Genomic DNA, 27,391 nt, shown 5'->3' with positions numbered 1-27,391 from the left:
GCACGCACTCGTACGAAAAAAAAAACGCAACCTTCAGCGGGTGCGCCACGAGCTGAAATCTCGCGCTGTTCTGTAAGTTATCTCACATACAGAATTAGGGAGGTTCTAATATAGGGGACAGTGCGTGCCAACAGCGGCTCGTCACCGGACTTAAATGCGCGTTCGTGTCCTCGCCGTCGCATAACCATTGTGGATTTAACTAACAAGGAACTAATGAGCCGCAGCTTTTCGAATCCAGTTACTGTCGTTAATTGCGGGCGCCCGCTGGATGTATCTTGGCCACAGTGAAAATCAAACGACCCCATCGCTAACACAGCTGCAGTGTCGGCGCTAATGTTTTCGTTGTATTGGGCCTTCTCTTGTGGTAGTTGCTTTGAGCTGCGGTCAAGAATGAATCAATATTAGTTAGCCCAGTTTAACGTATACATTTGATACTAAGATAACGGGAGTGAAATGGGGAGCTGAGATCGTTCAGCCACCATGAGGTTCGCGGGTAGTACATAGACTATCATATATATATGGCATATAGTTGACAAAGGGCGTTGCAATTTCCTGTGGTTCACTTGTGTGACTCAGACGGACGAAGTTACGGCTAATCTGCGCGTCGCCCATCATTCTCATGTTAAATGAACCGCCCTAGTGGGTACATACAAACACTATTCACAATATTCTTTGTATGAAACGTTATGCGCTTAGCACGCCCTCAGCGCTGACCTATCACAGAGGCCATGTTTTAGAGCGTCGGCGTCGGCCCTCGGCCTCCTCGTAACCGAGCGAACGAGCACAGGAAGAGGATGAAAGAGCGAACGCAGAGCGTGAGGAGGTAAGTGGAGGAGGAGGGTGCAGCGGAAGCATGAGGCGGAAAGCGGAGGAGGAAGGTATGGCGAAAGCGTGGGGGGACAAGCGTAGTGCTGCGCACGACAGGCTTCGCGGTGACGATGGCTACGAGATGGCACTAGAGTAGCGCGCGTCGTCTGTACGGAAACATAGCGCTGCATGAGCGGAGGTCTGTCTGCGGCTGCTGCTGTGGATCGCGCCCAGGGCACGCGCCACGACAAGCGAGGCAGGCGCGCCACGCTTTGCTCCGTTTGCAACGTGCCGCTCGGGAGATATTGTCCGCGTCAGCCAATGTATCGCGAAATGAAAACACGTATGCAGCTGCGCTCAAATTTCGCATTAGGGACTTTTGTGATCCTCGGTCAACTTATTTTAGGCAATTGAAGTCAGAACGTTTCTTCCAAATCAGCAATCTTGATGAAAACGTAAACAAAGTATGACAGATGCTCCATACAGACAGCGAGATAGGCAGGAAGAAAGGGGAGGAGGGTGCAGCAGTACGGAACGGAGGTCACGTCGAGGAAGTACGTGAACGCGCATGCATCACCGCGAAAACAAACGCCTGGAAGTAGAAGCAGCCAGATTATAAGTTGTGCTACAAGGAATTGATGTATATGTAATTAGAAATGCACATAATTACACGTACTGAGATGAGCGCGCGCGTATAAGTACTCGTCGACATCCTGCCTCGTTCGGGTCGCTGAAACGGGGAGGCCTTGGCGCAGGAAAGCTGCGTGCGGCGAAGTTATGCGCCGTTCCAGTGCCCCGGCAGCTGAAAGTCGTCTCGCAAGAGCCTCCGACTTCGCGCCTCTTTACTCCTGACGTTGGACGAATGCCGGAAGGCCAGTGACTTGACGGAGTGTTAAGGAAAGTTCGCGGGGACTCGCTTACGTTTTCGTTTCTTTATTTTTCTCTACTTGTCCCCGTAACCGAGACGCAATAACTCGATCTTGATTTCAACCAAAACTAAGATTTGATATCCGGTTTTGTTTACATATAAAATGTACAGTACTTCCCACAACTGAAACGTCATCTTTTTTTACCCACATCCCGATTCATTAGCACGAGCCGTACTCTACGGCCTCTCGGTCAAAACGCACTTCTGTATTGTTCGTTCGAGGAACCCAAAAGCGAATTTTGATCGAGTGGCCGTGGTTGCGCATAGATATAGGGGCCTGCATGGGAACAGATACACTGTGACGGTGAATATTTTTTCGTGCAGGCAATTCTTTCGGGTGCCGGAAATTCGCTTACGACTTTCTGTTGCTCTCATTCATCACGACAGTGCTATAGTTATGCGTTGCGTGCACAGATACAATGTGACGTCTCTCGCACCGGGTGTGTCGGAAATGCCGTATAGCTCGCGCCGTCAGATCGCGCGTTTCCACGGCAAAAGCTCTCGTCTCGCGCTACTGGCCCCTGACGTTTCCGGGACGGCATTAGCCTCGTTCGCAGCTAAGAGGATTTGTCGTCGTAAGAATCCCGAATCCCGCGCTGTCTCCTCGCTGGGGCTGTTGCAAGCGCATCGCAGAACGGCCTGCTCTCGCAATAATATACAGCGTTGCGAGCGTTGATCCGAGAGCGCTACTTCCGCCAGCCTTGTCCACTTTTTTTTTCCCGCCACCGGATGACGTCACGGCCTGCACCCTCCATCGCGACGTTTTCCCTATACACGTGTTGCTTCGCAAGGGACGATATTGGCAACCCGTGAAGCTCTCTACAGCTTCGCCTCTGGTACAAGGCTCTCTCCCAGGCTATACACGTGCCTTGGCAATGAAGTGCGTCGCTGACCAATGCCATATCTGTCCTGCGGCGGCTTGGTGCTCTCCCCTGCCTTATGTATATAGGAGCATCGCGTTTGTCGAATCGAATTGAAGCGAGAATAACGCATCTGAACCGGAATACGCACTGTTCAGCGCATCTGCGTGTGCCCATGTGAGCTACGTCGAGTACGCTTCTTTCAACGCGGCGTACCGTGATTAATGAACCGTGGCCTCCGAGATGGGGCGGCGCCTGCGCACGGTACCTGATTGGCGGAGCCAATGAACAGGCATCGAGGGACCGTTCGCGCCCATTCACGTGGCGCCCCCGAGTCAAGTTATACGAAAGGAGAATGTGCGCCGGGTTTTCGTTCGATGCGTTCCGTCTACAGACGCTTACATATACGCGAATCACCCAGGATGTATGCTGCTGCCCGCGCACGGCATTCCGGGCGCTAAGAGCTTGCAGCCGGAGCGCGGGACGGCGGCGCGAGCGTTAATTACCCGCGCTGCCTTTCTCTCGTTCTTCAGCGCGCCGTTCAATCTTGGCGTCGGCGCGCAGCTCGCGTGTGTAGGTAGCGGCGAGCCGCGTCGTGCACATGACCGCGTTCCCAGCACGTAGCGGTCGCGTGTATAGCGTGACCGCTCCGCGGGCGCGCCTGATCATCCTCGGGAGGGGGGGAGAGGGGGGGGGGGTGTTGTGGTCTGCGCGGGCAGCGACGATCGCTTCCACGTATATTGCGGTCCGCAGCGCGGGCCGACGAGCGTTTACACAGCCCGACTCATTAGAACCGTGCAGTGGAGCTGAAGCTCAGGTCGGAGTGAACGGTTCGGATGCCCAATTCACGATGTCGTGTTCGCGCCCATAGTGAAAGTATACGCCAGTAGTGCTACAAAAATACAATAAAATGCGGACAACAAATAGGGAGCCGTGATGTACGCAGAGCCACTTCTACGTAAAAACGCCCAAATAACGTAGCCAGGATCATGCAAGCCGCTGTTCGGTGTTTAGTTTCGAAGCTGCCTTTTCTTGCCTAGGTAATTAATTAATCAATTAATTATACAGCTCGTTAACCAGTAATAACATTTATACCATAATATTTTGCTGTGTCTGTTGCTGCCTATGTGATTTTGAGATCGAATTCCTGGTTGCTCTCTGTACGTAACCGTGATGAGACTTGCGCTTACCGCCAGGTTTGCAGCGAGTTCACAGGGCTTACAGGGTTTATATACAGGGTGTTCCACGTAACTTGAGCCAATTATGTAATAAAAAAAATGGCTAACCGCAGCTGAATGAAACCAACGACATATGGCCTGTCGTCATGTGGCGCTCCTATGGTATTTTTGTATCTCGCTTAATTAGTTAACTAAAATCAATTATGTAAAAAATAAATATTCACGTTAGGGCAAAGCGCGTTTCGTTGCGTTGTAGAGGAGTTTCAGAAACGACCGATCCCATTTTTTTTGTGGCAACGTACGTGCTGCGTGGCGATTTTTTTCGGCGTTTAAAGAAAGCCCGAGACATGTGAAATAAAACCACGTGACTGCGCTCGTGCGCTATCGTATTGCAGCGCTCTCAACCGTTCGTCTAGCCTATCTTTTATCAGAGACGACGGCGCTTCCTTTCCGTGTGCGCAGAAACACAAGGTGCACGTTTCTGCGAACACTCTAAGTAATATTTATAGACAGCCGCTTTTAAATTAAATCGCGGGTACTTCGGAGACGTTCCGTTAGTGGAGGTGACCATGGGGTGACGGGTAATACATGGTAATTAGTCGAAAATGAGAAAAAAAAGATTAATTACCTCTTAAACATTTAGTTTCAGCAGGCTCCTCGTAATCGGGAACCTGGAGCGTACTCTCCGTACAAGCCCTATCAACTTATCGATCAAGAAAAATGGGATTCCCCGAGAAACGGAAAATGGGAAGCTGCAGCGAGCGCAAAGCTGCGCCCCTCGAGGCGACGTTCTTATTATGTCAACCAGCAGGGGGCTGCCAGCGCACTGTGACAGGGAGGAGCACGGAGCCTAGTCTCCTACATTAAAATATCACTTTATCTTCGTAGGCACACCCTATACATTATAATCATCGTCATTGTCATCATCATAGTCAGCCTATATTTATGTCCACTGAAGGACGAAGGCCTCTCCCGGCGATATTCAATTACTTTTGCCTTTTGCTAGCTGATTCCAACTTACGCCGGCAAATTTCCTAACTTCATCATCACACCCAATTGTCTTCCGTGCTCGACTGCGCTTCCCTTCCCTTGGCATTCATCTTTTAACTCTATAAAGGGCCATTACTTATCTAGACGACGCGTTGCGTGGTCTGCCCAGCTCCATTCTTTTTTTTCTCTTAATGTCCACTAGAATATTGGCTATCGCCGTTTGGTCTCTGTTCCACACCGCTCTCTTCCTGTCTCTTAATGTTGCGCCTAACATTTCTCGTTCCGTCGCCCTTTGCGCGGTCCTTACTTTGTTTTCGGGCTTCTTTGTTGACCTCCAAGTTTATGCCTCATATGTCAGCGCCGGTAGAATGCATTCATTGTACTCGTTCCTTTTCAATGGCAGTGGTAAGCACGTAGTCAGCATTTACTAATGATGCCGTATGCACTCCAACCAATCTTTATATTTCTGTAAATTTCCTTCTCATGATCAGAGTCCCCTGTGAGTAACTAGATAAACGTACTCCTCCTGTACATACTCTAGAGGCTGACTGGCGATCCTGAATTCTTGTTCCCTTTGCAGGATGTGCAACATTATCTTTTGTCTTCTGCATATTAATCTTCAGCCCCGCGCTTACATTTTCTCCCTTGAGATTCTCAATCATTGTTGCAATGCATCCCCGGTGTTGCTGAACGGGACAATCTCATGTGCAACCCGAATGTTGCTGAAATATTCTCCGTTCATCCTCCCTCCTAAGCCTTCCCAGTGTAATAGCTTGGATACGCCTTCCAAGCACGCAGTGAATAGCATTGGAAAGATTGTGTCTCCTTGTCTGACTCCTTTCATGATAGGTAATTTTCCACTTTTCTTGTGGAGAAAGAAGTTAACTGTGCATTCGTTGTAGATATTTCCCAAGATATTCACGTATGCCTCCTGTGCTCCTGCTGCTTTTACTATATCATCGAAACTGCTGATTCATGCTGCGGACGTGGCCGTTAGTTAGCACTGTATAATTAACCTCAACAGTTCTTCTAACCTCACTGAGGGCAATAATAGCCCAGGCAACGCCTAATAATTCTCCACAGAGCCCTGCTAAGCCTCACTCGAGAGGGTTCGCGTGTTAAACATTGCCAGGTTTTGGTTCCAGTGGCGGCCTGTCGGTATCCATGGAGATTCTTAGCATCCTCTGCCGCCTCACAGGTCTGACATTGTTATGCTTATTTTTCAATGCAAACATCTTGCCTTCTCCTATGCCAAGTTTTTTTCTCACTGATTCCATGCTGCGGGCATTCTTTTACTGCTTCCTGAATTCTTTCCATGTTATAATATCGAATATTCCTTACTTTCTCCTTGTTTAGCAGTTCTGTCAGTTCAACGAATTTTACCCGATCGCTTGTCTTAGACAATTTCATGCTTTGTCGTTTCTTTATTAGGTCTTTTGTTACTTGGGATAGTAATTGCTGCTTCTTAAATTACCATAGTTACGGTTTCATTCATTAAGTCTATGTTTTCTTCACCGTGTACTAAAGCTGCATACTTGTTTGCGAGCGCTAGCCTCAATTCGTCTGATTTTACCCTTACTGCGTCTATATATATATATATATATATATATATATATATATATATATATATATATATATATATATATATATATATATATATATATATATATTCCACATCCGCCGCCACGGCTGTGAGTGGTGGTGTTGGATGCCACTCTCGGAGCTAGTTCTAGCAGATAAGCTTAAATACCCTCTCTGCAGTAACGCCCGAGCCGATGGCCAAAAGCGTAGAGGCTGGATAAAGAGCCGAATCGTCACAATATCTGGATCCTGGCCCAATAACTCATTTTTTTCTGCAGGCCTTCCTATCCGCGCTTTGGCACGTTGCAATGTTCTATGTGAATCACGTACAACGCTGTCTCTGTTATTGTTCGGTGGCCGCGCGCTGTGCAATGATTATAATAGCCGGGTCGATAAGATAACGGACACCCTGGCGCAAAAATCTTCCTGTCCGGCCTCTGGCACGCTGCACTATGTGGAACACGTTTCACATGCTTTATCTCTTCGGCGTGCGTGATCGGGCAGGGCAGATCGTGCGGCGACCGCTGTGATGGATTGGTGGCCGGGAGGCCCGGCCGGAGCATCATCCATCCGTTTCCTTCCTTTGCCAATTAGCGCAAGCTACTACCTGACCACGCGCCACAGCCGCTTTGACAACCGGTGCGTGCGCGTCCATGTGTTTGTGTGTGTTTGCGTGTAATCTGTTTGTGCGTGTGCGTGCGTGCGCGTGCGTGCATACATACTTGCGCGACTGTCCGTCATCTCATTCATTTGTGTGGAAATGTCTCAGGTTAGTATTCGGGGCTGCCCGGCCTCATCATGATGAGAGAGTTCAGAAGCCGCTGGTGCGTGTTCGAGGAGAGAGAGAGAGAGAGAGAAGGTGAAGGAGTTAACTTTGCATCGGTTTGGCTGCACTGCACTTGTGGAAGGGGAAAACGGGGCAGCAATATGCGAATGAAAGAAGTGCGCTATACGCGTGGTCGAAAGTTCACGGACATGTCGTCGCAATGACAAAGGCGCCGGGGATTCCGTGCCCTGTATTTCGCACTCATAGGAACACACCAAAGTTCTTACGGGCACTTCGAAACCCCCATTATTGAAGCTACCACTTCTTATCGCGCAATTTGTCACACTGCGCACCCTATGACGCTGTGTCTCAGTGTGACACTGACGTTACCCGCCGCGGTTGCTTAGTGGCTGTGGTGTTCAGCTGCTAAGCACGAGGTCGCGGGATCGAATCCCGGCCACGGCGGCCGTAATTCGATGGGGCAAAATGCGAAAACACCCCTGTACTTAGATATCTGTGCACGTCAAAGAACCCCAGGAGGTCCAAATTATAACGGAGTCCCCCACTACGGCGTGCCTCATAATCAGATCGTGGTTTTGGCAAGCAAAACCCCATAACTGATATTTTTTTTTTAACACTGGCATTGTGTAGGACTATGTGGTGCTTTCACAGATGCTGTGACAGCGCCCACACAGACAGTTCTATATTGTTCATTCTTGCCTTCTTTTTCCTTCTCGTACCGCCTTTTCGCAATCCCCAGCACAGCGTATCCAACCGGAGGTATCCTCTGGTTAACCTCCCTGTCTTCCCTGTGCTTTTAGCTCTCTCACTCGCTCTTGTCACACTTCGCCTACCCCAAAGCCTGAGTACTCAAAGCCCGAGTATTCATTCCATGTGTTGACTGCAGTGTATATATGTATAGTCCTTCGAATAACGAATGAGACATGAAAATATAGGCGCACTCATTTTTCTTATTGTGGGATACCTCCTGTTGCCTGCTTTCTTGTGAGTGAGTGAGTGAGTGAGTGAGTGAGTGAGTGAGTGAGTGAGTGAGTGAGTGAGTGAGTGAGTGAGTGAGTGAGTGAGTGAGTGAGTGAGTGAGTGAGTGAGTGAGTGAGTGAGTGAGTGAGTGAGTGAGTGAGTGAGTGAGTGAGTGAGTGAGTGAGTGAGTGAGTGAGTGAGTGAGTGAGTGCGCGTCTGTGTGTGCGTGTGCGTGTGTGTCCAAACCGGCTAGTCGCGCGGCATCGTGCATTCGCGGGCTGCTTTCATCCTTGGAAAAAACGCTTTTATTTAGCACGTATTCAGCGACCGAAAGCTGTATCGGGAATTTTTCATGCTGCTCTAAATTTTTGCATTGACAGTTTTCGTCTAGTTGTAATACTTGAGAAGTTGGTTAATTAAGACTAATGATGTAATTAGGCGGAATGAAACAAAATTAGTCTGAGCACCTCCAAGCGACCGCGAACAACATTACTTTGGTTCTGTCCAGCTGCGAGGCATTAGCATATATTTAATGTTTGGCTCAAGTTAAGTGGGACACCCTACAGACGCAATGTATATACATCACGGATAGCCGTCACGGATACAGATCCACTATTGATGCAGGCAGCCTATAACGAACAAGGTAGGTTCTAATGATCCGCGTGTGTTAGTCGTCAGGTGCGAGTGGTCGAAAAGGCTACTTCCTTAATATCATCATGTTCGATTTTGATGCTATAATGGAATATTACATGCAAGTTGGAATATGACAACGGGCTTATGCGAGCGTGCTAAGTACTTTCAAAATGTGTCCGGCGTTTGGTTTGTAGTTGAACGTAACTAAGCCTATGAAGTTCAAGTATCAGAATGGTTTACTCGAAGCCAAAACGGCACGGTTTCAAATATTACGTCGAGGGTTGTGCCTTCTATCTGGCACTAGTGTGCGCAGAAAGTACGTGTATTCCAGGATTGGGGGCTCAATCCCATCGCTCGAGATCCGTTGTCAAGATTGGAGTCCGGCATGAATTCGAAGGTAGCTGGCCCATGCCGTCGTCCAACCTATATCCACGCTGAGGACGTTGATGAAGGGAAGGACTGCTTCTCATCGAGAACGAGGAATATGGGTTTATTTACAGTATTAAAATCAGTCTAACATGACTGCTTGAGAAAAGTGCATCAGTCTAACATGACTGCTTAAGAAAAGAGTGTCAGTCCAACATGACTGCTTAAGAAAAGTGTGTCGAGCATTCGCACCACAGCAGTTTTTAAACACTCGGTCCTCCCGCGATACAAGGTGACGCGAACGTTCGTTTACTCATTGTAAACTCGCCGCCGCCCCGCAGGACAGTTTACACACACAAAGGCACCCACGGGCGAATGTCCGGAACCGACGTCAGAGGGGAGCCGTTCCGGGTAGCCCGGAGCCATTCTGGGTAGCTCGTTGTCCTGCGTCCCGGTTCGCGGCGATGCTCCCAAGATGTTGCTTTCCCCAGTCGTAACTGGGTGGCAATCTTGCATTCCAGCTCGCCATTCTTAACAGTATGCGTGCACATATAGTGAGAAACTTACGTAACCAGCACTGCATCTCACTCGCACTTGTCGTTTCACTTGCAGAACTTGCGCTACTCCGTAGATGAACGAATACATAAATACTTATCAATTGGGCTCACCCGTGCCAGCCCACCACACCGGCGTCTCATGACCTGAGGCGGGGTGTCAGCAGGCCAGGCACGTATTCTTAAGCGGTCTGCATTTGCTTTGCGCGTCCATGCTTTCGTCGACTGCCACGAAATCAGTTCAGCAACCGTCTTCCGCTCCACGGCCGAGCATATTTTTATGCAGGGAGCATTTCCCCAGTTGGCCTGGCGTTGCACACTGCCTATCTCTTTGTATGTGCGCTTGTTCCTCGTCGTCGCACGGGCTCTTCAGTGCATTTAAGTGAAGAGGAGTGGGGTGACGAGTGGAATGTGAAATTAAAGGTTTCTGCGTCTTTTCGCTTCCCTCTCTCTCTCTCTTCATGTAGCACTCACCTCGCTCCATTTTCGCTATTCGTGACCGGTTCGTTCGATGCGTGTCAGGGAGCATTCATATTATCTGCTTTGCTGTTTCCATAGGTCCGCGTGTTTGTGTGTGCGCGTGCGTGCGTGCGTGCGTCGCCCACAGCGTTCTGGAGTTTTCTTCCCCCACTCTTAGAACGCGGTATTGACAGCTCTCAAGAAATGCTCCAGTTCACATCAGAAACGCGAAACGTCAGTGAGCTCTTAGTTTATTAAGCTTTCTGCCATTTGCTGGAAGCGGGTGGACAGCGGACCCTTCGCATTCTTTGAAGAGCGTTGGACGAAATCCTGCTGTAGGCGCTGCGTCGGCTCAAGATTTCCTGTCGCTCAAGCGACGTCAAGTCAGGTAAAAGCGCCGCTGTATAACGATTTGCGCGCCCGCGTATTCACTCTCGTCACGATGGCGTTTGCAAGGTTACTCGTTTTACACGCGTAACGAACGGCATAACTCCCAACTAGAAGTCGCAGCGTACAGAAGTGGTGCTGCATTTTTAACGCACGTATCTTTAATCGCTAACTGTTTTCCGAGCGCTGATGGCGTTAAATAAGCGATTGCCGCTGGCTCCGGAATTGAAAGCGGTGAATGTCGCTGAAACCTCGCCGACTTGGTTAGCCGACTGACTGCGTGGCAAACAATAATAGCGCTAAATGTACGTTACACAGAACACGAAGCACACTGCGAACTTCCTGTGCGCGTCGTGTTTCTTTGCCTCTTTCGTTCAAATTAGCGCTTGTCGAGTGCGTTTCTCCAAAGTTGTGCCGGAGCATGTCAAGTTTATCCTGCTGTTGGTAGTCTCGCTCGATTGACAGGCACCGAGGCAACGATCTCATCCTTCTCGTTTTATGCATGCACGCTGCTTAACTATTACTCTGCTCGAACCACTCGCGGTCTGTCGCGCTACCCGAAAGAGATCCTATTAGCCGAAAGCGGGCGTGTATACCTGTCAGGGCGTGAGTCGGGCTTTCGTTGTCTCCCTGGTAATTGCCGAGTCTCCCCGTCCCCCTTTTCAGACAACACGCGTTGCCGACGCGCCTCGTGGGCTAGCTCCTTTTGTATCACTCGGGGCGCCAACGGTTACGCTTTTGTCAGGTACTTAACGACCGAGATTGCCGTAACTACAAGAACACACGCAGAGCCACGCGCAAGCCTTCTCCCGATGCAGGAGCGTTGCCGCCGGCCGCCTTGTTCGTCCCACGACTGAGCGGTCTCGAGACGCGTTTGCTTCTTCAGCTGGAGTCGCTTATCCACCGTGACTGTGATTGAAAGAAATAATTTCACACTGTTACATATTTACATTTATTTAGCATACGCGGAAGTTGTAAAGTTTTTTCTTTCCTCAGAGCGCAAACAACATATAGAAAGTGTCTCAGGCTGCCGTGTGCCAACAGCAGCGGAACCTAACGCAACTGTTCCTGGATTTTGCTTTATGTGATGAGGGCACGCTTCACATCGACTGATAAGTTTAACGTTAGAATTAGATGGAGTGTAACTAGAGCGGTTGGAAGCAATGGGAAAGTCTATTTCACTTCTGCGCAAAAAAGAAAAGAAAAAGATAATAATAATAAATTTGCTTTAACGGATTCACAGGCACTGTTACTTTGCCTAAAGAGCACCAGCCTTTTACAGCGAATTGTAACTTAGCTAACCAGATGCAGGAGGTTCACGCCATGGCATAATAACAGCGTCACGGCATTGTGCTTCAGGTTGTACAAAGTACGGTTGAGGTACTAATGGAGTTTGGCGTGGTGGTGCGCGACAAATAAAAGCGATGTGGCGTGGCTGCATGCCTTCATACAAAAGAGTTGCGCTGCCTAGCTTAGATTCCGCAGCTGCAACCTGCGATCTAATAAGTACTTATTCGCAAAGCTTTGTATGAGAGAAAGGAATGGCGGACAGGTTAGCCGGATGCAAGTTGTCGATTACCGCAGGAAGTTGGGCTGGTTGGTGTTGATGCATTTGCTGAGACATAGTTACTAGCGCTAACAAGATGAACGGAAAAAAGCTGGGTATTGTATATCCTGTCCCAAATGTTTTCCGTTAGTCTTGTTAGCGCTAGTAACTTGGTCTCAGCAAATGCGAGTTGTCGGTTTGTCGGTGAGCATATATATATATATATATATATATATATATATATATATATATATATATATATATATATATATATATGGTTTTCTTGTCTTTTACGTTTACCTATGCCAGCTGCTCTCCTGCCTCCAATCGAAATGGAAATAAGCGCCGTTTTGTCTTGCCCGTATAATGTGCCCGGGGTTACCTACTGCCTGTTGGTACTTGTGTGCGCGAGCGCGCGTGCTACTGTGTATGTATGTCTCGATTAATGGCTCGACCTCGAGAGTAAATAAATAAACGAATAAAATAAATTATGCGGCCGCTTGCTCTGCATGCGATTACAGCGCCATCTCGTTTCCAGGACGTCGTGTGTTGCCACACACATACTCAACAGAACCGGAAAGGGTATCCCGCTCGCTTTGCGATGGGGGCCGTCTTAATTTCCAAGGTGAAAGCTCCTTGCGTGCACACGACGCCGCCTATGTATACCGAGGGCCCAGGGCAACAAGTGTCGCGCGGGGCGCGCTGGCACTGCAGCGTCGGCGACTGTCGCGCGGCTGCGGTGCCCTGCAGTGTAGTACGTGCGCTCCGGGCGCCCTTGTGTCGCGGGCCGGCCTGTGCCTCGGCGCTCTACAAGAAAAAAAAAAAGTGGGCCACAGCACCCCTATTTGGGCCGGCATCGATCGACGACGCGATCGGACCGCTCTGCACACGCTGCGGGGCTCGCGGCCGCCCTCTGATGGCGGACCGTTTGTCTAGAACGCTGGCACGAGCTGGGGTTGTTGACAGTTCGCCGGCCAGGATTTAGAGAGGTGGATTTAGAAGGGACCCGGACTGGGCTTGCGATGCGCGGACGAGATAAGCGGCTCGCGCCCTGAGTTATGCATCGTGCGAGTTGGTTCTGCTGTGTGTGTACACCGCCTGGTGGGTCTTTTTATTATTATTATGATTCACATTAAAATAAAAGAAAGAGATGTAGTCACCTTATTATGGTAACGGCTGCTCCTTTTCTCATAGCAGAAATAACAATATATGTGTCGACCCCGTCATGCCCAGTACGTCATGCCGGGCTTACCCCCCGGTCGAGCGTTTCAGTTTCTCGCTGCCGCATCTTTGTGTCGTTGTGTTATTGGCCACATACTGCCCATTTGTGTTGCTGATCTTGACCGGTGGTCTTTTACTTTTAAGAAACTAAAACTAACTTTGCTCAGTACAGGAGCGCAAACGCACTATTGATGACGCCCGGTATGCTCTAGACGGAGTAATGAAGCTTGGTAAATTAGTCGGCATATGGGGAAAGTGCTTAGCGTAGGACTAATTGGAGACGCGCTTATCGGACGAGTTAATTTTTTTCCCAGTGGTAGACTCGTGTAGTGCGCTCCTACCTGCCGCTTTGTGGAACATACCGGTATAGGGTATATAATTTGCAGATGCCGATTAACAGCGCGGTTCTTCTATACAGTGAACGCGTATACGGCCACGGTTAATCGTCACGGTTCCTGAATGAGTCCTTCGGTGAGACTCGGTCTGGTAACTTGAGTGAAAACAAGCCGGGCTGCGCTCGATATGTTCCGCATAGGAAAGTATAAACAAACACACATCTGGCCGTCACTATACACGCACTCCGTTTGGGAGTTCAGGCGAATTCACGTATACCTAGACCCATCATTCCCACTCTGGCGGAACCGCGCCTCCCTTGCCGCTCCATTTAGAGGTTATAGTGCCACGATTACCTCCAGTGAAACTTATAGGGAGCTCTATGGCCATGGCACAAAGACGCACGATTGCTCTAACTTAACGTGTCGTTCTGCTATAGTTGTCTCACGCTCCCATATTCGAACGAGTGTGTACTATGACCGAAGACGAAGAGCCATACAAGGCGAAGGCGATATTCGCAACAACATTTTATTTTTTATTTTTTAATAATAGCAGACAATACCTACACATAAAGAGAGACAGGCGTGTGCGCGGAGGGAGTATATAACGATCATTCCGCCATCATAATTATCAGACTTCGATTAATTTCCCCGCAATCGTGTCCCCCACTGTCAATCAGAAATCGCGTACCGTAGAACGCAGTATCTCCCAGCAGCAAGGCGCATTTACGGGCACACCGTCGAGCAGGAATCTCCGAGCCCGTGCTTGCTACAGCATCCGAATTCCAAATAAGAGTGGAGAAAAAGACTTTCGGAGGAATTGCTGAAAGCGTTTCTTATCGAGTGGAATATTAGAACGCTTGCATTAATGCGATCTCTGTTAAGCTCCGCTACAGTGAACAAAGCTTTCTAGAAGAAAGAAACTTTCGTGATATTGTCGTACCGCTTAGGTTGTCGGCTGTGTAGGATGATTGTAAAGAACCCCCTTTTGCTCTGATGAGCGTCCTCACCTCGTTTCATAGTATGAACATTGTCTGCTATACAACTTTTAATTAAACTTTGGTTGAGAATAGCGCCTGTCCTCTATCTTCCTTTCTTCTTTTTTTTCTTTTGTTGAGGCCGTCCATATTAAAAGTGCGTGCTTATTAAAACATTCCAGCTGGCGGCACAAAAAATGGAGCAGTGAGATGGACGACTGGCATATAAAGTGGGGTAGCGCAGCGTGAGTGCAGCATGCATTATGGGCCCGGGTGCCGCCTAGCCGTCTTCAATGAAATAAAACTACTCCCGGACTCAATAGCGTTACTATATGCAACAGGTGTCATCGTTGTCTTTTGCTTATTCTTAATGCTACATAGATTTCAAGGACCTTCAGTGTCAAACTAACACAATCCGGGGCTTTACTAAACCGTGCTTGGTGTAATGTATAGTAGTAATAATAATAACAGACGAAGAGAGAGGAAAACGATGTGGTCGGTAGCAACGTTAGGCGCAAGAACATGCAAGGGAACCTGCAGTGTAGTTGCAAATACAATAAATCGTGGTCCACGGTAAGTGTTTAGGCGCACTACCGTCGTATCCTTTTTTCATTTGTTACACGTGTCGTGGTGGTATACGCTATGATCTAAGTTGTACATACCGACACGCGGACGCACGTCGGCGTACACGCTGCGTTTGACCTGTCGGCTCTCGTAAGCGACGCTGCATTTGGCGGCGCCTGGCCCGAGCCACCATACCTGGTGAGCGAAAGGGAGGTGAGGGCTCCCGAAAAATGCCAAGACCAATTCTGCTTAACAGCTGCGAGAGATGTCCGCTACACGTCAGCATGCCGTGGAATGCCCCAAGGCATAGCGCTCAAGCTGCTTGCCAAATTGCACGAAAATCTACATCCCTTGGGGCCGCTTTTATTATTATTATTATTATTATTATTATTATTATTATTATTATTATTATTATTATTAGTAGTAGTAGTAGTAGTAGTAGTAGTAGTAGTAGTAGTAGTAGTAGTAGTAGTAGTAGTGTGTGTGCGTGTGTGTGTGTGTGTGTCTCTCTCTCTCTCTCTCTAAAGAGATGTGTGAGCCTCGCTGAGGCGTCGGCTACTCCTTTGCCCCGACGTGCCATAATAGAGGAACACACGCAGAGGAACAAAGCCATAGCGATAAAAAAAAGTTTGGCGGACGCTTAAGCTTCGCCTTTAAATAGCATTCAAAGCTCCCTGACTGCATGCTTCTCACGCTTGCGGGCAACTGCAGCTTATGTAACCGTAATGTCTACCGGGAAACGCTCGTGGCGAAATCTATGTACGAAGGCGAGCTTTCTCGTAGAAACGCGGCCTCTTGCGTTGGGCCGATCTTCTGTTATTGTTTCGAACTTTCGATATTTCAGTCTGAGAAGATTTAACATAATATGCATGCGCTGTCGGTGTTTTGTTTCATGGCATTAGTTTGTGGGCTAACACTCAAAATTCCGAGGAATAAATTTGTAAAGAACGTCAGGTAAAGAGCGATAAGGTATGAGCAACTCTGGCGGTTGAAGAAAAACTTTACTGTCGTATAGAATTTGCGTTGCTCGGAATGTTTTTTTCGCGAAAAGACGGTCGACGCTGGACGCCGACGCCGGATTTTCTGCTACACGGGGCCCTTAATTAACGCTATCGCGTTGAAATAGTGATGTTCGTCGGGAAAATAAATAGTGTGGCGTTTCAATTTTCCTTTAGCTATGCCGGCCTGTCCGTTTTCACCCGACTGAAAGGGACATTAAGCAATGTTGTTCATTGACATCGTTTCCTTCGTGTTTGCATTATTCGTGGATTCGCGGAGGTTATGTGCGGCAATGTAAATTTCAATAAAGTACAGTTGAAAGTCCAGCGTCCCTCCGTGTCTAACGCCTTTGCCTTGTGTGCGCGTCCTTTGTGTTTCGCTGGTACCCTTTTTTTTTTTCAATTTCGTGGATAACGAAAGCAGAGATTCCTTTCGTGACGCGTTTCACTATCACGCACCACACCCAAACGCACGCGGGAGGGGGCTCTTCGGAAACAATACTCCAAATCGCGGTACACGTGGATTCCTGATCATACATGTACAGTCAGCGCAAACGAAGAAAAGGAAAAAAATTACACGAAGATTTGATTAATGTTAACGCAAACAAAGAAAAAGAAAAGAAGGAAAACGTGAAACGAAGATTTGATTAATGCATTTGAATTTCTTTTACTCCGTTCATCCTTTCTTTCGTTCCCTTCCATCACCTCACATGCACGCCTGGAGAAATTCAGAACCGGCGGAGAAAAAGATCGGAGGACGCTTAAGCTTTGCCTTTAAGAGTGGAACGCGATAGCGTTCAAAGACCCTTACTGCTTCTCGTGCTTCCCGCCAACTGCGGCTTATGTAGCCGTAACGTTTACCGGGAAACGCTGGCTGCGAACGCTATGCACGAATGCGAGCTTTCTGGTGGAAACGCGGCCTCTTGCGTCGGTCGATCTCCTGTTATTGTTTCACGCTTCTAATATTTCAGCCTTAGAAGAGCTAACATAAAGGACATGCGCTGTCGGTGTTTTTTTCATTACATTTTTTTTGTGGCCTGCCGTTCTCAAAATTCCGAGGAATAACTTTGTGAAGAATGAAAGACAAGGTATGAGCAACTTTGGTGGTAGAGAATTGGTTGGCTATGCGTGGTCCGGTTTTTGGTCGAAATTCTTTTTGGTTTTGCCATGGGCCTTTGTCCTACGCCTTATACGTTGACAATAAGTGTGATCGATCCCTACTGGTAACGCGCAATATATAGCGGTTCTACCGACGCCCCTGCGTGTTCCACGTCGGGGACGTCCACCTCTCACGCCATGGCGCCTACAGCGTCATGGACTCCCTCGAAGGCCCACGTCTTCGATGTTGTTGTCCCTACGGGGAATGGTCCCGAGACCGTCGTCGACGCGACGGCCTCAATAGTTGGCCTCTCTGAGGTCTACTGCGTTCAGCACATGGGAGGCCTCAACTTCCAAGTCACCGTCAAGAGCATGGCTTCCATGACTCTAATCGTTGATGCTGGCTGCCTTGTCATCGGTGGCGAGCGTTGTCCCGTCGTTCCCGTTGGCCCGCAGGTAACCAACGTAACCTGCCTCTTTTTGCCGTCCTTCGTTCCGAACGAAGTCCTCGTCCAGGCGCTATCACCATACGGCAAGGTTCTGTCTGTCAGCGCTGGTCTCATGAGCGGACGACGTGGCGTGCTCACGGGCACACGCTTCGTGCGTATGGAAATGAGCACCACAACACCTGTCCCCAATTATCTGCGAGTCTCTGGTCATCGTGTGACGTTTGACTACCGCGGCTTGCAACGCGTGTGTCGTCGGTGCGGTTCCAGCGACCACTACCGTGCACAGTGCACCGCAGCGTTCTGTGGCCGTTGTGGCGTCCATGGCCACGAAAGCGACGGGTGTGACCGTCCTTGTCGGCGTTGCGGGGATAGTCACCCTACGGTCGCGTGCCCTGTGCGGCGTTCATACTCAGACGCTGCTACTGGAGCCTTTCCCCCCTTACCGCCGGCGTCAACTGCGGTTGCGACTGCGCGTGACGCCACAACCAAAGAAATTGCACTGACACCGCATGACCTAGCGTCAAGAAATGAAAAAGAAGAGGCATGCAGCTCGAGAAGTCACAGCGCGCCATGTTCGCCGGCCTCCTCTACTGAAAAAGAAGACCGTGACGTGGCGGATCGCAACACGCCATGTTCGCTGGCCTTTCAAGCAGGGGACACGCGTGCTGTAGCCGAAAGCGCCTCCACTTCGGCTGTTACCATCACTCCTCCTGATCCCAGCAAAGTTTTGAACGCGGATATAGCGTCTGACCCTGCGATCGCCGCAGTCGATGTACCCACGAAGTCTGCTGCGGCTTCATCAGTCTCAGTTGCATCTCCTACAGTGGCGCAGCCATTGCATCTGGGTGGGCCCCCGGCTGCCGAGGTTGTCGGTGACGATGAAACCAATCCCGCCATCCTACCGCTACCGACATCATCCTCATCAGAAAACAGCTTCAGCCTCGGAGTTGATAGCAGCGTCGGACTCTCGCCGAGCCTGGATGAACTCCACATAGAAATGACGGCCCCACGAGACGTAAAGCGCGCTCATGCGTCAGCCTCTGGCTCGGACGGCGGCCCCGATCGCCGTGCCGAGTTACAGCGGCCCAAAAAACCTCGGCCTTCTTCGAGAGGGTCGAAGTGACGCGTGGACTGCTTAACCCCTGGACTTGTTCCCGGGGCGCCGACTCGAACAACACGACCAGGTCAGTTTGGTGATACATTTAATTAATTATGGCTGACACCCTGAAAATTATTTCATTAAATGCACAAGGGTTCCGAAGTCCTGTAAAACAAGCCGAAATTATTAGCGTGGCCCGCGCAAAACAGTGTGACATACTGTGTTTACAAGAAACAAATTTTTTCACCATTGGACATGTCCTCACTTTCAAACGCACTTTTAACCTAGACTGTTTCTTCTCCTTCGCTACATCACGATCTAGCGGAGTTGGTATTATTATTTTCAACAGAGCTCTCTTGCGAGATCATCATGTCTTTTATGATGGGACTGGGCGAATATTGGCATTTGATTGTGTACTATCTTCATTTAGGTTACGGATTTTGTGCATATATGGACCCGCGCAGGCCTTTAAGTCCAATGATTTTTTCCGTGACCTGGACGTGTATTTCCTTGACGGTCGTCACGTGGTGCTCGTTGGGGATTTTAACTGCGTCTTAGACACGCGAGCAGATGTGCAGGGCCCGGGCTGGGGTCGCCCTGATTGGAACGCACGGGAGTTGCGTCGCCTCGTCCAGCATTTTTCGTTGCTAGATACATATCAACCTTTTCATGGTTCTTTCTTTGCCTGGACCTGGCGACGCGGTGCGTCGTCAAGCAGGTTAGACCGTGCCTATGTGCCAAGCAGTTTAGCTCAGTATGTCACCCAGTCTGATGTGATAACGTTACCTTCATCCCCTGTTTATATTTCGGATCACAAACCAGTAATACTTGAAATTCGCTTCCCTGCTTCCTCATCAGTAAAACCCTGGCGTCTGGACATGCGCGTTCTACATGACGCACGCTCGCGCTCTTGTTTGTCACGAGTTTTGGGCGCCTCTGTTTCTAGATCTGACCGAGAGTCATGGGATGCGCTTAAGGTGCAGTGGCGTCTACACTGTTCAGTTGAAGGACGTGCACTCAGACGACGTATGTCAGAGGAACTGGCGGATACTGCCACGAAGCTCCGCATCGCCCTTCGGGTCAATCAACTGACTCCGTTGATGCGGTCCTGGCAGCGTGAGCTACGGAGGCGTTTCCAACGCCTCATCGCGGCGTCGTCTTTGTCAGCTGCTGCTTGGCGATGCAGACGTAATCCGTGTGCACACCCCGAAGTTCTGCGCTTTTCAAGAAACTCGCTTTTTAGACAGCCGAATGCATTCGGTTCAGCGGCCCCAAGAGCACTTCCTGTTACACCACCTCCCACACGTGATTATTCGCTCTTTGTAACGCATTTTGAAAACATGGCGCGTACGACCATGCAAATAGATTCTGGCTCTCAAGGACTTCATACTTTGCTTAGTGGGCTGCCTCAGGTTCCACCTGAGGTAGCTAACCGTCTTTGTGCACGACCATCAGCCGAGGAAGTGAAGGCAGCATTATCTTCAATGAAGCGTGGCTCGGCGCCAGGGCCGGACGGGTTACCCGTGGAGTTTTATCTAACGTTCTGGGAAGATATTGGTGCCACTTTCGTATCGGTTATCAGCCAATGCTTTGAGAACTTTGATTTCCCGTTCAGTTTTCGGGACGGTCGTATTGTGCTGATACCTAAGCACGATCCGTCATCAGTTCGTCCAGAGGAATGGAGGCCAATCACGCTTCTCAACGTTGACTACAAAACCTTCACAGCTGTTCTCACCCGGCGCTTGAGAAGCCTGATGCCTTCCCTAATAGGGCACCATCAGGCATGCTCAGTCCCTGGCAGAGAGATACACAGTCTTTCGTTCCTTACTCGTGACATAATGACATACACGCTGACCAGGTCGGCACGCGGTCTCTTAGTTTCACTGGATCAAGAAAAGGCATTCGATCGCCTTGAACATAACTACATTTTTAATGTACTGACCTCGTTCGGCTTTTCGTCAAATTTTGTTCAACTTATTAGGAATACCTATTCAAATATTCGAAGTACATTGTTCCTTGATGGTCGAGAAAGTGCACCGTTTCCCGTTACTCGTGGCGTTCGTCAAGGGTGCCCTCTATCCCCAGTACTTTTTGTGCTCAGTCTTGAACCATTTCTGCGCTCAATAGTGAGAGACCCTTACGTATGTGGTCTCCCACTGCCTGGTAGCGGTGTTGTAAAGGTGACAGCCTTCGCCGATGACATCACATTATATCTCAGGAATGAAGATAGCTTAACCCGTAGCCTTCGAATTTTCACTGAGTACGGAAATATTTCAGGTGCTGCGCTAAATTTTTCAAAATGTCGTTATTTGTTCATTGGTTCACCACAGACACGCCTAAGTCCCCTTTTCCGTCTTCAAGAGAGCAATTCTATTCGCATTTTAGGCCTTGACTACACCTCTAATGGCATATCAGACTCTGTGTGGCTCTCAATTCTTGAAGATGTAAGGCGAAATATTGAAGATGTTCAAGGTTATGATTTACCCCTATCAGAAAGAAGGTACTTAGCGCAGTCTGTATTTTGCGGCCGAGTGTGGTACGTTTGTCACGTCGTACAGCCACCATTACGGGTTACTAGGTCCTTGCAGTCCCTTCTTGGTGCCTTCTTCTGGTCGGGCCGTACAGAACTAGTCTGTCGCGCGGCGCTTGGGCAACCACGCTCTCGCGGTGGGTTCGCCTTCCCATCCGTGTCTGTCCGCTGCCGGCTGCTTGCTCTGCGATTTCTGCTCCGTCTGTTACAGCATGATCAGTGTCCAGCGCGTGAACTCGCTTGCTATTTCCTTGGCACGAAAATTCGCTACATGTTACCGGGCGTACACTTAAATCGCGGTCCACAAGTGTTAAACGCGCCTACATTTTACGGTACGACCGTGGCATTTTATCGCCACATACAACAGGTATGTCCTGATGTAGACGTTCTCCAAAACCGTGTAGTAGATACTATGTCAGCCTTACTGCTTCCTCTAGTTCCCCCAGCGCGCCTCGCACGTTCCAATGATGTGTCGTGGGATGCGATAACGGCGTCATTTTTGCCTGGCCACCTACGCGACTTCATGTGGCGTCTAGGGTGGCAAGTGCTTCCAACTCGGGACAGGCTTGAGCGGTGGGGTGTTGTCCCATCTTCGCAGTGTCCCAATTGCCCCCTTCAAGAATCCAATAAACATGTACTGCTGCAATGCGTCGTTGCCAGGATATTTTGGAGGGCCGTGCATACTGGATTTCGTGGCCTTGGAGTTAACCGCTTTATTACATCTGGTCGCTGCTCACGTGGCCGCTTCGCGCGACTTTTAATTGCTGCGGGGGCCTTCTGTCTATGGCGTAACCGGTGCGAGGCAGTTGCCATGGGACGTCGTCACCGCGCTCTATTTCCACTTATGGGGAGGCTCTACTCTGAGCTACTGTCGTTTCTGTCGGAGGAGTTGTTCTTCCTTGGAGAAGAAGAGTTCCTTCGACAGTGGTCATGTCGTTTCCTGTCGGTGGCTAATGGACGCGTATGGCTGAATTTTCGTCCAGCCTGGTTCTTGTAGCCAGACTATCAGAATTATTCATTTAATGCACATAGAATGCAGGTGCCCGTGATTTCTGTGTGTGTGTCCTCTCGTATACATGATCATTTTTGTATATACACATCTCGTGCACACCACTTCAAAATTGTGTAAAGTTTTCTATCACATCATCATTGTATATAACCATTGTGCACACTGTATATATGGAAAATCATTTTGTACATGTGGCATTTAGTTTATGTGTAACTGTGCCTTTCCGTGGTTATACGTGTTTATATGTTGGTGCGTGAGGACTCGGACACTACTCGCGTTGACAACGCGCTGTGTTTCGTGTCTTACATGTTATCGTCCGCGTGGAATTGTGCCGTGATTATGACTCAGTGTTCGTATCGTCTCTTGTCGAAATAAACTTTTTCTAAACACACATACGTTGAAAACGTGCTGTGTTTCGTTTCTTACATGTTATCGTCCCGGTGAAATTGTGCCGTGATTATGAATCGGTGTTCGTATCGTCTCCTGTCGACATAAACTTTTTCTAAACGCAAAAACATACACGAACATATCTCCTGAGCCCTGGACTCTATGTTGCCACAAGGGTCGCAAATGTCGGTGCGCGTGCGTCCAAATAAGAGTAAACAAAAGCCACAAGAAGTGCAGCATGTTCCAAATTATTTTACAATACCTAATTTCTTGTAGACAAGAAATTATTAGATATATTAACATAATTTGGAACACAATAAATTATGTATTTTAATATAATTTGGATCATGCTGCACTTGTGGCTTTTGTTTACCCTAACAATAATGTTCGCCAGACTTCGGTACCTCTGGATTTATTTAACACTGTGCTGTGCGTATATATCTAACACACAGGAACGCTGTGCCACGCTGATAAGCGCGAGTCGCTCTTTATCTGTAACTACTGGCAGCGCAGCATTGAATTGAACTTTATTCACGCAAGATATATTACGATTACTGTTGGATAAAAAAAAAGTGAGACATACGTGGTGCAAAGTTTTTTTAGTCCATAATTGCGCGCAGCAGGGACTCGTTGAGATTATGGGGTTTTACGTGCCAAAACCACTTTCTGATTATGAGGCACGCCGTAGTGGGGGACTCCGGAAATTTCGACCACCTGGGGTTCTTTAACGTGCACCTAAATCTAAGTACACGGGTGTTTTCGCATTTCGCCCCCACCGAAATGCGGCCGCCGTGGCCGGGATTCGATCCCGCGACCTCGTGCTCAGCAGCCTAACACCATAGCCACTGAGCAACCACGGCGGGTAGGGACTCGTTGACATGGTAAATTGGACGCCTTGTCAGGCGTGTGGAATTTTTTAAAAATCTCCGCGCTTGTGGTTTCAAACGTTATTCCGACTTTCTTTGCCACGCTTTATCGCTTTTATTAGTCTAAATGTCGAAGCAATGATTTTTCATAAATGCATAAGGCAATAAGATTCTGCACATATGCATAATTACTGCGAATCATTGCGTTCATACCGCAACGCTTTGTTCGAAATCGTGCAAGCCATGTTAAGTTAGGAGGACAAAGCTTAGGCAGATGCATGCCCTAAGCACGAAACGCGATCTTTCCACGTCCCATATAGACACTATAGCTATCGCCAGAGTTACCGCTAGTAGTTTTTATAGGAAACTCTATTTGGAAAGGCGCTTGTGGCACTGCACAAAATGAAAAAAAAATGCGGTGCGATAAAGAAGACGGAGTGCTTAGCGCGAACGGGCACAGAGCTGCGATAAAAATCGCGAGGAAAAAGGCTCGCATTAGCAGGTCGGCCTATTCGCGAACACGTCCGTCGCCGGCGACCATAACCCCCCCGACTCCTCCCCCACTCTCTTTTTTTTTTTTTTCAACGTCTGCACTGCACATATTTTGGGTGCGCTCTTGGGGCGCGTACAGGGCGCGCGTTGCACACCGTTTCGAAGAGCCGACGTCGAAGCGAGGCACCGGGACCCGCTCGAGCCTAACTCAATCCGTGCTCGAGGACCGTGTGCACAAGTGTTGTCCCGCTGTGCTGCTATGGCGCCGTTGTGGCTGCACTGCAATGCAAGCGCCACGCTGATGCCCGCACTCGTTCGCGCGCCGCGCCTTTGCGAGCGTGCGCTTCGAATCGGAAGTGGCGCACCCCTCCCTCCTCGGCAACCGCGTAATTCGTCCGGTCGTACATGTTCTTTCTCTTTATTTTTTTTTATTACCTCTTTCTTTTTTTTTCGCGCATCGGGAATGGTGATAAACACTCTAACCGCTTTCTCCGTGCGTCTGTTTCTCTCTCTTTAGAGTGGTCGTCTTCCTTTTATTTTCCGTTCTCGCGGCGATTTATATGATTTGCATTTGAGAGCACTCGGACGCGGACCATTTGCGCACCCGTTAGCGCAGAGTCGTCTTCCTCGCTTTTATTATTATTTTTTTAAATGCTGGCGAGCTTTTTCGCGGCGCAGAACAGCGCGCGCGCGCGCTTGGCTGTAAAACGAAGCCCGAGGGCAAATTCGCTGCAGTCGATTATTTAAAGCACGGATGGGCGCTAACGAGTCGCGGACAGAGAGAGAGAGAGAGAGAGAGAAGCGAAGAAAGGCAGTAAGGTGAACCTGAGGCTGTTCCGCCTGGCTGCCCGATAACAGTAACAGTACACACTTTCTGTTAGCGCAGAAAGTGTGTACGCGTGTTTGCGCGAAGCTTACATAACGGCTACGCAGCGACAAGTGCCGCCCTATACACGCAATTTGAACTAGATCGTCGTGCAGACGGACACGAATAGTTTGCGGTTGTCTTTCTCGCCTCTCATCTCCTTTTGCTCGCAAGGAGGCGACCACCGGCCGCAGTTGACTCTGTGCTGATTAGCTTGTCCGTTTCCTTTTTCTCTCTTGGCCTCCCCTGACAGATATGGCTTTTATCGCTCGCTCAGCGCCGAGAAGGAGCTGCTGTAGAAGTCGAAATGCACGACTGTTAGGGTTTCAATACGCCCGACAGTAGCAAGAAGTGACTGCGAGGATTTCCGCAGTACTGATTTTTTTTGTGTTAAGAGGAAGCTTTAGCTAGGGTGCTCCAATCTAAATACATGTAATAGCAGAATTCGTTTTTCTCGGCAACCACTGCACCAAATTTGACGAGGCTTGTTGCATTTAAAAAGAAATCTTAAAATCTAGTGACTGTTGGTTCCGAATTTTTGATTTAGGTCGTCAATTTTTTAATAAATGTTGGCAGAAATCGAACATTTTCAGAAAACGAAACTATCAAGTTTACAACCCTGTAAATCAGCAATGAAAATTGATATCGTAATTTTATGCATTACATATAATAGTGCACCTAGAGCGGACAAAATTGAAATATAACACGTGGTACTAGAAAAAGATTGGTAATATGGAAATACTGTTTTTGCAGAACCCTTGTACACAACGTAACAAATTCACGTAAGAGATAATATGACATATCGAATTTGTCCGGTTTGAATGATCTAACGGATGCCGTTTACAGAACCGCGATATCTGTTCTTGATGCAGAGCTAATAATTTGTAAACATTGTGCTTCTATCTTTTAAATAAAATTCAGGCCCTAAATCGAAATTCCGCTTCCTACAGTCACTGAAATTTATCTTTCGCCCTCAAATGCAACAAATTTCATTAAAATCAGTCCAGGGGTTATCTCAGAACAACGTTTTTGCGTTTTACATGTATTTGAATAGGCCGCGTCGGTGTTGGGCCCGAGCTAAAGCTTCCTCCTAAGTTAAAAAATAAATAAATAAATAAACAGCGCGACATATAAAGGATCAAGAGAAGATGTTCGACTCGAGCCCTCAGTCGTGGTTCCTTGTGTGTCGCACTGTTGTTCGTTGTTACGTAATACCAACTTTCCCAGCATTTCCCTCCACAACATTTCAGTGTCCCTGTACTTCAGTTTGGTCGTTTAAATATGCCTCATTCCGCAATCTGATGGCCTATTAACATGCTGCTAGTTATGGGGTTGCACACTTTATGGAAAACTCGCATGTTAAATCGGAATGCAGAACGAATTGTTTCTTAGCAGTCACATTTCATTTAATTGATTTTTCAGTCGAAACATTTTTATGATGGAAGTGACTTCCGCCGGAGTGGTATCCACGGGTGAGGTGTATTTGTCTGCCTCTCTTTTAAAGAGCAGTTTGCTTTATCACTTATCTTGTGAAGTACTTGTTTTGTGCTTGGGGACGCGGCTGTGGCTGTTTTCGTCGCTATGTGTATATTTATTTGTGCACGTGCGTTCCTATTTGTAATAAATACCATATAAAGAAACACGAAAACTTCCTGTTTTGCTCAGATTACGGTAAAGCAACATCCTCGAGGAACGTTTGTCCCTGGTTCGATCTGTGGAGCAGAATGAATTTGTTTTTTGTTTTTCCAACTTCGTGCTGCAAACCTAGGGTGGGTGACAATTTTCTTTTCCATGACACGTACCCCCCTTGCGAATTTCCACGAAACTGCATGGTTTGCCACATCCCGACAGAGCAGAAACCTGAGCTACTCGGTTGTGGTTATACCATACAGTATAACTGTTGTTCTGGAAGGACACATGAACGTGCGAATAAAGGACAGCAGGACTCTTCGCCCGCCCGTCCTTATCTTTTTTTCTTCTTCAGTCTCGAACCATTTCTCTTTGTCGCTAGTGAGTCGACAAACATAATGCCGCGAAAACAGCCTTCGCAGAGTCTACGGTGATTCCATCGCCAACAAAGACGTCAATCGCCCGGGGAGGCCTGTTTCAGAGGAAAACCATAAGTGGCGCTAGAAGTGGTAGTGCTGACCCGACAAATATTGTTCGACGTCATGGCGACCAGACTACGAGGCACACGTCATGGTCGCGCTCAGTGGATGACGAACGCAGTTTTTTTTTCTTTTGTGCGATTTCTTTTTCCGCCATGACCAAATAACAAGTCATGACACGTCGTGAACGGACACATCGAAAGTAAACAAAAAAAGAACAGGCAACAGCTGAGCGGGCCCCCCAAAGACCTATAATAGCCGATTGGTTGTGCGTTGCGGGTTGTGTAGAAGAACTTGCAAAAGTTACAGCTCAGGGTGAAAGTATAGTTGACAGTAAGTATTTGCCGCGTGAGGGCCTAT

This window comes from Dermacentor albipictus, chromosome 3 (assembly GCF_038994185.2).
Source record: "Dermacentor albipictus isolate Rhodes 1998 colony chromosome 3, USDA_Dalb.pri_finalv2, whole genome shotgun sequence".
Classification (NCBI taxonomy): domain Eukaryota; kingdom Metazoa; phylum Arthropoda; class Arachnida; order Ixodida; family Ixodidae; genus Dermacentor; species Dermacentor albipictus.
This window is presented reverse-complemented; position numbering follows the sequence as displayed.